The sequence below is a fragment of the Triticum urartu genome, chromosome 7A (assembly GCF_056163025.1).
Source record: "Triticum urartu cultivar PI428250 chromosome 7A, HENAU_Tu73, whole genome shotgun sequence".
Taxonomy (NCBI): domain Eukaryota; kingdom Viridiplantae; phylum Streptophyta; class Magnoliopsida; order Poales; family Poaceae; genus Triticum; species Triticum urartu.
In genome coordinates, this window is record NC_141879.1 from 20,046,015 (window position 1) to 20,056,036 (window position 10,022).

Here is a 10,022-nt window from a genome sequence, read left to right on the forward strand (position 1 = left end):
CTCGCGTTATTGCTTTCATATGTTTATTTTGATATGTTCCTAGAGAAAAATTGTGTTGAAAGATGTTAGTAGCAATGATGCGGATTGGATCCGTGATCTGAGGTTTATCCTCATTGCTGCACAGAGGAATTATGTCCTTGATGCACCGCTAGGTGATAGACCTATTGCAGGAGCAGATGCTGACGTTATGAACGTTTGGCTAGCTAAATATGATGACTACTTGATAGTTTAGTGCACCATGCTTAACGGCTTAGAATTGGGACTTCAAAGACGTTTTGAACGTCATGGACCATATGAAATGTTCCAGGAGTTGAAGTTAATATTTCAAGCAAATACCCGAGTTGAGAGATATGAAGTCCCCAACAAGTTCTATAGCTAAAAGATGGAGGAGAATCGCTCAACTAGTGAGCATGTGCTCAGATTGTCTGGGTACTACAATCGCTTGAATCAAGTGGGAGTTAATCTTCCAGATAAGATAGTGATTGACATAATTCTCTAGTCACCATCACCAAGTTAGTAGAACTTCGTGATGAACTATGATATGCAAGGGATAACGGAAATGAATCCCGAGCTTTTCATGATGATGAAATCGATGAAGGTAGAAATCAAGAAAGAGCATCAAGTGTTGATGGTTGACAAGATCACTAGTTTCAAGAAAAGGGCAAAGGGAAGAAGGGGAACTTCAAGAAGAATGGCAAGCAAGTTGCTGCTCAAGCGAAGAAGCCCAAGTCTGGTCCTAAGCCTGAGACTAAGTGCTTCTACTGCAAAGGGACTGGTCACTGGAAGCTGAACTACCCCAAGTATTTGGCGGATAAGAAGGATGGCAAAGTGAACATAAGTATATTTGATATACATGTTATTGATGTGTACTTTACTAGTGTTTATAGCAACCCCTCAGTATTTGATACTAGTTCAGTTGCTAAGATTAGTAAGTCGAAACAGGAGTTACAGAATAAACAGAGACTAGTTAAAGGTGAAGTGACGATGTGTGTTGGAAGTGGTTCCAAGATTGATATGATCATCAATGCACATTCCCTATACTTTCGGGATTAGTGTTGAACCTGAATAAGTGTTATGTGGTGTTTACGTTGAGCATGAATATGATTTGATCATGTTTATTGTAATACGGTTATTCATTTAAGTAAGAGAATAAATTGTTGTTCTGTTTACATGAATAAAACCTTATATGGTTACACACCCAATGAAAATAGTTTGTTGGATCTCGATCGTAGTGATACACATAATCATATTATTGAAACCAAAAGATGCAAAGTTAATAATGATAGTGCAACTTATTTGTAGCCCTGCCGTTTAGGTCATATTGGTGTAAAGCGCATGAAGAAACTCCATGCTGATGGGCTTTTGGAATCATTTGATTATGAATCAGTTGATACTTGCGAACCATGCCTCATGGGCAAGATGACTAAGACTCTGTTCTTCGGAACAATGGAGCGAGCAACAGATTTGTTGGAAATCATACATACTGATGGATGTGGTCCGATGAATATTGAGGCTCGCTATAGGTATCATTATTTTCTGATCTTCACAGATGATTTGAGCAGATATGAGTATATCTACTTGATGAAACAAAGGTCTGAAACATTTGAAAAGTTCAAAGAATTTCAGAGTGAAGTGGAAAATCATCGTAACAAAAATGAAAAATTTCTACGATATGATCGCAGAAGTAAAATATTTGAGTTACGAGTTTGGTCTTCAATTAAAACAATGTGGAATAGTTTCACAAACTCATGCCACCTGGAACATCATAGCATAATGGTGTGTCCGAATATCATAACCGTACTTTATTAGATATGGTGCGATCTATGATGTCTCTTACCGATCTACCACTATTGTTTTGGGGTTATGCATTAGAGACAGCTGCATTCACGTTAAATAGGGCACCATCTAAGTCCGTTGAGACAACACAATCTGAACTATGGTTTGGCAAGAACCCAAAGTTGTCGTTTCTTAAAGTTTGGGGTTGTGATGCTTATATGAAAAAGTTTCATCCTGATAAGCTCAAACCCAAATCGGACAAATATGTCTTCATAGGATACCCAAAGGAGACTATTGGGTACACCTTCTATCACAAATCCGAAGGCAAGACTTTTGTTGCTAAATTCGGAGTTTTTCTAGAGAAGGAGTTTCTCTCGAAAGAAGTGAGTGGGAGGAAAGTAGAACTTGATGAGGTAACTGTACCTGCTCCCTTATTGGAAAGTAGTTCATCACAGAAATATGTTCCTGTGACTACTACACCAATTAGTGAGGAAGCTAATGATGATGATCATGTAACTTCAGATCAAGTTACTACCAAATCTCGTAGGTAAACCAGAGTGAGATCCGCACCAGAGTGGTACGGTTATCCTGTTCTGGAAGTCATGTTACTAGACCATGACGAACTTGCGAACTATGAGGAAGCGATGATGAGCCCAGATTCCGCGAAATGGTTTGAGGCCATGAAATCTGAGATATGATCCATGTATGAGAACAAAGTATGGACTTTGATGGATTTGCCCGATGATCGGCAAGCCATAGAAAATAAATGGATCTTCAAGAGGAAGATGGACGATGATAGTAGTGTTACTATCTACAAAGCTAGAATTGTCGCAAAAGGTTTTCGACAAAGTTCAAGGTGTTGACTACGATGAGAGTTTCTCACTCGTATCTATGCTTAAGTCTGTCCGAATCATGTTAGCAATTGCCCCATTTTATGAAATCTGGCAAATGGATAAACAAAACTGCATTCCTTAATAGATTTATTAAAGAAGAGTTGTATATGATACAACCAGAAGGTTTTGTCAATCCTAAAGGTGCTAACAAAATATGCAAGCTCCAGCGATCCATCTATGGACTGGTGCAAGCATCTCGGAGTTGGAATATACGCTTTGATAAGTTGATCAAAGCATATAAGTTTTATACAGACTTGCGGTGAAGCCTGTATTTACAAGAAAGTGAGTGGGAGCACTACATCATTTCTGATAAGTATATGTGTACAACATATTGTTGATCGGAAATAATGTATAATTTTCTAGAAAGCATAAAGGAATATTTGAAAGGAGTTTTTCAAAGAAATACCTCGGTAAAGCTGCTTACATATTGAGCATCAAGATCTATAGAGATAGATCAAGACGTTTGATAAGTTTTTCAATGAGTACATACCTTGACAAGATTTTGAAGTAGTTCAAAATGAAACAGTCAAAGAAAGAGTTCTTGCCTGTGTTGCAAGGTGTGAAATTGAGTAAGACTCAAAGCCCGACCTCGGCAGAAGATAGAAATAGAATGAAAGTCATTCCCTATGCCTCAGCCATAGGTTCTATAAAGTATGCCATGCTGTGTACCAGATCTATTGTATACCTTACACTGTTTTAAGCAAGGGAGTACAATAGTGATCTAAGAGTAGATCATTGGACAGCGGTCAAAATTATCCTTAGTGGAATAAGGAAATATTTCTCAATTATGGAGGTGACAAAAAGGGTTCGTCGTGAAAAGTTACGTCGATGCAAGTTTTGACACAGATCTGGATGACTCTAAGTCTCGATCTAGATACATATTGAAAGTGGGAGCAATAAGCTAGAGTAGCTCCGTGTAGAGCATTGTTGACATAGAAATTCGCAAAATACTTATGGATCTGAATGTGACAGACCCGTTGACTAAAATTATCTCACAAGCAAAACATGATCACACCTTAGTACTCTTTGGGTGTTAATCACATAGCGATGTGAACTAGATTACTGACTCTAGTAAACCCTTTGGGTGTTGATCACATATCGATGTGAACTATGGGTGTTAATCACATGGTGATGTGAACTATTGTTGTTAAATCACATGGCGATGTGAACTAGATTATTGACTCTAGTGCAAGTGGGAGACTGAAGGAAATATGCCCTAGAGGCAATAATAAAGTTATTATTTATTTCCTTATATCATGATAAATGTTTATTATTCATGCTAGAATTGTATTAACCGGAAACATAATACTTGTGTGAATACATAGACAAACAAAGTGTCACTAGTATGCCTCTACTTGACTAGCTCATTAATCGAAGATGGTTATGTTTCCTAACCATAAACAAAAGAGTTGTTATTAGATTAACGGGATCACATCATTAGGAGAATGATGTGATTGACATGACCCATTCCATTAGCTTAGCACCCGATCGTTTAGTATGTTGCTATTGCTTTCTTCATGACTTATACATGTTCCTATGACTATGAGATTATGCAACTCCCGTTTACCGGAGGAACACTTCTGTGCTACCAAACGTCACAGCGTAACTAGGTGACTATAAAGGATCTCTACAGGTGTCTCCAAAGGTAAATGTTGGGTTGGCGTATTTCGAGATTAGGATTTGTCACTCCGATTGTCGGAGAGGTATCTCTGGGCCCTCTCGGTAATGCACATCACATAAGCCTTGGAAGCATTGCAACTAATGAGTTAGTTGTGAGATGATGTATTATGGAACGAGTAAAGAGACTTGCCGGTAACGAGATTGAACTAGGTATTAAGATAGCGACGATCGAATCTCGGGCAAGTAACATACCGATGACAAAGGGAACAACGTATGTTGTTATGCGGTCTGACCGATAAAGATCTTCGTAGAATATGTAGGAGCCAATATGGGCATCTAGGTCCCGCTAATGGTTATTGACTGGAGACATGTCTCGGTCATGTCTACATTGTTCTCGAACCCGTAGGGTCCGCACGCTTAAGGTTACGATGATAGTTATATTAAGAGTTTATGCATTTTGATGTACCGAAGGTTGTTCGGAGTCCCGGATGTGATCACGGACATGACGAGGAGTCTCGAAATGGTCGAGACATAAAGATTGATATATTGGAAGCCTATGTTTGGATATCCGAAGTGTTCCGGGTGAAATTGGGATTTTACCGGAGTACCGGGAGGTTACCGGAACCCCCCGGGAGCTAAATGGGCCACGATGGGCCTTAGTCGAAAAGAGAAGAGGCAGCCCTACATGGGCCGCGCGCCCCTCCCCTCCCTTGGTCCGAATTGGACAAGGAGAGGGGGCCGGCCCCTCTCTCTCTTTTCCCCCCTTCACAAGTCCTATTCCAACTAGGATTGGGGGGGGGGGAATCCTACTCCCAGAGGGAGTAGGACTCTCCTGGCGCGCCCTATGTGGCCGGCCAGCCTCCCCCCTTTGGTCCTTTATATACTGAGGCAGAGGCACCCTAGAGACACACAAGTTGATCCACGTGATCTTTTCCTTAGCCGTGTGCGGCGCCCCCAGCCACCATAGTCCTCGATAATACTGTAGCGGAGTTTAAGGCGAAGCCCTGCTGCTGTAGTGCATCAAGATCGTCACCACGCCGTCGTGCTGACAGAACTCTTCCCCGACACTTTGCTAGATCGGAGTCCGGGGATCGTCATTGAGCTGAACGTGTGCTAGAACTCGGAGGTGCCGTAGTTTCGGTGCTTGATCGGTCAGATCGTGAAGACGTACGACTACATCAACCAAACGCTTCCCTTGTCGATCTACTAGGTATGTAGATCACACTCCCCCCCGTCGTTGCTATGCATCACATGATCTTGCGTGTGCATAGGAAATTTTTTGAAATTACTACGTTCCCCAACAATATCACGGCGACTTATGGCGTTGAGGATTCCCTTGTCCGTGCAATTATTGTAGAAGAATGAAATTGCGTCTTCCTCGCGACAGTCCTTTATCCTGTTCATAATCAGGAGGAATCTGGCCTAGTAATGATGTATTGTTTCTTAGGGATCTTGCCTAATTTGAGATAGATCGCTTATGTACGGGTGGGTGGGTGGAATCAAATCTGAAACCTCACCCAATCTGAGACCCAGGGGCCAAGGTGTTTCCGAACTCGGAAGTTTGGATTCTTGGATGCTGTCCAATGAATCTAGCCCGTCGCCCGACTTTAAGTTCAGGTCTTGAGTGATGTCCTCCCCTCCGCGGGTATCCGGCTTGGAGGGATCGGGAATCCGGACATAGCTAGTCCTTAATATAGATGAAGGGTTGCCGCACTGTCCCTCTAGCACGGCAACGTGATGGATGACTTGGGGAGAGTTAATCTCTCTCAGATCGGGTTAAGGCCCAATCTGGTCGTAATTCGTAGCGACTCCCAAGGCGGCGAAGCGATCCAAGAGCTTGTTTAGGGAAGAGAGCTCCATTGGATCTAGCTACTCGGCGAATTCCGAGCTGACATGAAGATTGCTTTCGATGACCCGAGAGGTCATCGTCGATGCAGCAACCGAACAGGCGGCATAAGGAAACCACCTAGCCTGAGAGTCTGGCCGACAGCCAAAGCTCCCTTAGCAACGGTGCCGTCTTTAAAGATGGGCTGAGGCATCCTTCCTAATGGCGACGACACAGAGGAACTCTCAATGAAAGCACCAATGTCGGTGTCAAAACCGGCGGATCTCGGGTAGGGGGTCCCGAACTGTGCGTCTAGGCGGATGGTAACAGGAGGCAGGGGACACAATGTTTTACCCAGGTTCAGGCCCTCTTTATGGAGGTAAAACCCTACGTCCTGCTTGATTAATATTGATGATATGGGTTGTACAAGAGTAGATCTACCACGAGATCAAGGAGGCTAAACCCTCCAAGCTACCCTATGGTATGATTGTCGTCCCTACGGACTAAAACCCTCTGGTTTATATAGACACCGGAGAGGGCTAGGGTTACACAGAGTCGGTTAGAATGGTAGGAAATCTACATATCCGTATCGCCAAGCTTGCCTTCCACGCCAAGGAAAGTCCCTTCCGGACACGGGTCGAAGTCTTCAATCTTGTATCTTCATAGTCCAGGAGTCCGACCGAAGGTATAGTCCGGCTATCCGGACACCCCCTAATCCAGGACTCCCTCATCGATGTAGGGGAAGTAGTGGAAGCAGAGCCAGACGGAGACGGGGACGGATCGGGAGCAGACGCGTCGAGACGCTCCCCAAAAATCTTATTGCCGTTCTCCCGGGCAGGATCTCGAACAACAGGATTCCGGAGGCACCTGCTCTCCCGACCAACCGTGCATGAGGTCGTCGGGATGGGATCGCCAGAAGCAGTAAAGTGAGAGGAACAGTAGATGACGGCAAGGATTGTGCGAGAGGGAGTGAGTGAACTGAGTTAGGGTTCACTCCATTGGCCAGCGCCTTCTTATATAGGCCGTCGGGTAGATGGGCCTAGGCTCAGGCTCATGGCCGACTCCGCGAGTAGCCCACGGTCCAACTCTCGGACAGTGGCACTTCCATAAGCGACTCGTTAATTAATCCAAGATTAATTAACCATTCCTGAAAGGAAAAAATAAGCTTCGGCTCGGCTCATTCCCGCAACCCGCGGCGCGCGCACGTCGTGACGAGGCGAGGCGGGCAGCGGAGGAGGAGGAGTGCGCGTGTACAACTCCTATTCCCAAGCTCCCAATAGCAAGTGATGGAGCAGCCCTTATAAAGAGGTCTCACTCTTCTTACTGTAGCAACATGATACTAAACTTCCCACACTTCCCACCACTTACTGTACACATGCATGGGCCTTAGAGATTAACCAAGGATTGTTGTCTTATATGGGCCTAAGCCCATCCATAATCCAACAACCCCCCACCAGATCTGGAGGCACATAAGTTTGTCAACTATTCCAAACAATGTTTGATATACCAGAATTTTTAGTGGAGACTGTTAAGTTGAAATTCCACCTAGAACAATAGGATTAGACCTCTTGACAACCGAAGAATGGACTATGCCTTGAATTGTCAGTTTGGCGTGCAGAAGTTTCGCCTATTGTCAGCTGATACGTGGCTGCCGAAGGCTAAACCCCACGGGTGGAGCTTATTAGTCATACTCCGTACCTTGTCATGAGCTTCCTAGAGATCACCCAATCTCATAGACCGTGACAGTGAAGGAAATATGCCCTAGAGGCAATAATAAAGTTGTTATTTATATTTCCTTATATCATGATAAATGTTTATTATTCATGCTAGAATTGTATTAACCGGAAACTTAGTACATGTGTGAATACATAGACAAACAGAATGTCACTAGTGTGCCTCTACTTGACTAGCTCGTTGAATTAATGATGGTTATGTTTCCTAACCATAGACATCAGTTGTCATTTGATTAATGTGATCACATCATTAGAGAATGATGTGATTGACTTGACCCATCCGTTAGCTTAGCACGATGATCGTTTAGTTTGTTGCTATTGCTTTCTCCATAGCTTATACATGTTCCTATGACTATGAGATCATGCAACTCCCGAATACCGGAGGAACACTTAGTGTGCTATCAAACATCACAACGTAACTGGGTGACTATAAAGATGCTCTACAGGTGTCTCTGATGGTGTTTGTTGAGTTGGCATAGATCAAGATTAGGATTTGTCACTCCGAGTATCGGAGAGGTATCTCTAGGCCCTCTCGGTAATGCACATGACTATAATCCTTGCAAGAAATGTGACTAATAAGTTAGTTACGGGATGATGCATTACGGAACGAGTAAAGAGACTTGCTGGTAACGATATTGAAATAGGTATTGAGATACCGACAATCGAATCTCGGGCAAGTAACATACCGATGACAAAGGGAAAAACGTATGTTGTTGTGTGGTTTGACCGATGAAGATCTTCTTAGCATATGTAGGAAACTATATGAGCATCCAGGTTCCGCCATTGGTTATTGACCGGAGATGAGTCTCGGTCATGTCTACATAGTTCTCGAACCCGTAGGGTCCGCACGCTTAACGTTCGGTGACAATTGGTATTATGAGTTTATGTGTTTTGATGTACCGAAGGTAGTTCGGAGTCTCGGATATGATCACGGACATGATGATGAGTCTCAAAATGGTTGAGACATAAAGATCGATATATTGGACGGCTATATTCGGACACGGAAGTGTTCTGGGTGATTTCGGAGAAAACCGGAGTGCCGGAGGGTTACCGGACCCCCCGGGGAACTAATGGGCCACATGGTCCTTAGTGGAGAGAGAGAGGGCCGGCCAGGGTAGGCCACGCGCCCCCTCCCCCTCTAGTACAAATTGGACTAGGGAAGGGGGGGGCGCCCTCGTTTCCTTCTCCCTCTCCTCCTTCCTTTCCCCCTCCTAGTAGGACTAGGAAAAGGGGAGTCCTACTCCTACTAGGAGGAGGATTCCTCCTCTCCTGGCATGCCCCAAGGGCCGGCTGGCCTCCCCCCTTGCTCCTTTATATACAGGGGTAGGGGGCACCCTAGAACACACAAGTTGATCATTGATCTCTTAGCCGTGTGCGGTGCTCCCTCCACCATAATCCACCTCGGTCATATCGTCGTAGTTCTTAGGCGAAGCCCTACGCCGGTAGCTTGGTCATCACCGTCATCATACCGTCGTGCTGACGAAGCTCTCCCTCGACGCTCAGCTAGATCGAGAGTTCGTGGAACGTCACCGAGCGGAAAGTGTGCAGATCGCGGAGGTCCCGTACTTTTGGTACTAGGATCGGTCGGATCGTGAAGACTTACGACTACATAAACCGCGTTGTTATAACGCTTCCGCTTACGGTCTACGAGGGTACGTGGACAACACTCTTCCTCTCTCGTTGATATGCATCACCATGTTAGATCTTGCGTGTGCGTAGGTTTTTTTTTGAAATTACCGCGTTCCCCAACAACCAGCAGTCGGGCTCACATAGGTGTGTTCCTCCAAAGAATGCTCTGTAGGTTAGCATCTTGCTTACATAAGCTTTGGAACACATTAAGACAAAAGTCAGCGTGCCTTACAGAATTGAGAGTATTATTGCATCTCCAATAGAGTGGGTTAGGTAAGGATATGTTGTGGATATTACTACTGGACGTAAACCGGCCAGGAGTAGCCATATTAACTCCAAGAAGATCAGAAGCCCATGAAGATGTAAGGATGGTGGCGCTTTACAAAGGCCCGAGGCCCAAAGGCGAATTAAGGCCCATAGATGTATACCGACTTTCTCATGTAACTTGCATTGTAAGATAGGAAGGATAGAGACCGAGCCGGACACGTTTATGATCCGGCCTCGGGACTCTGTAAACCGGCGGGCGTCAACCTATGTATATAAAGG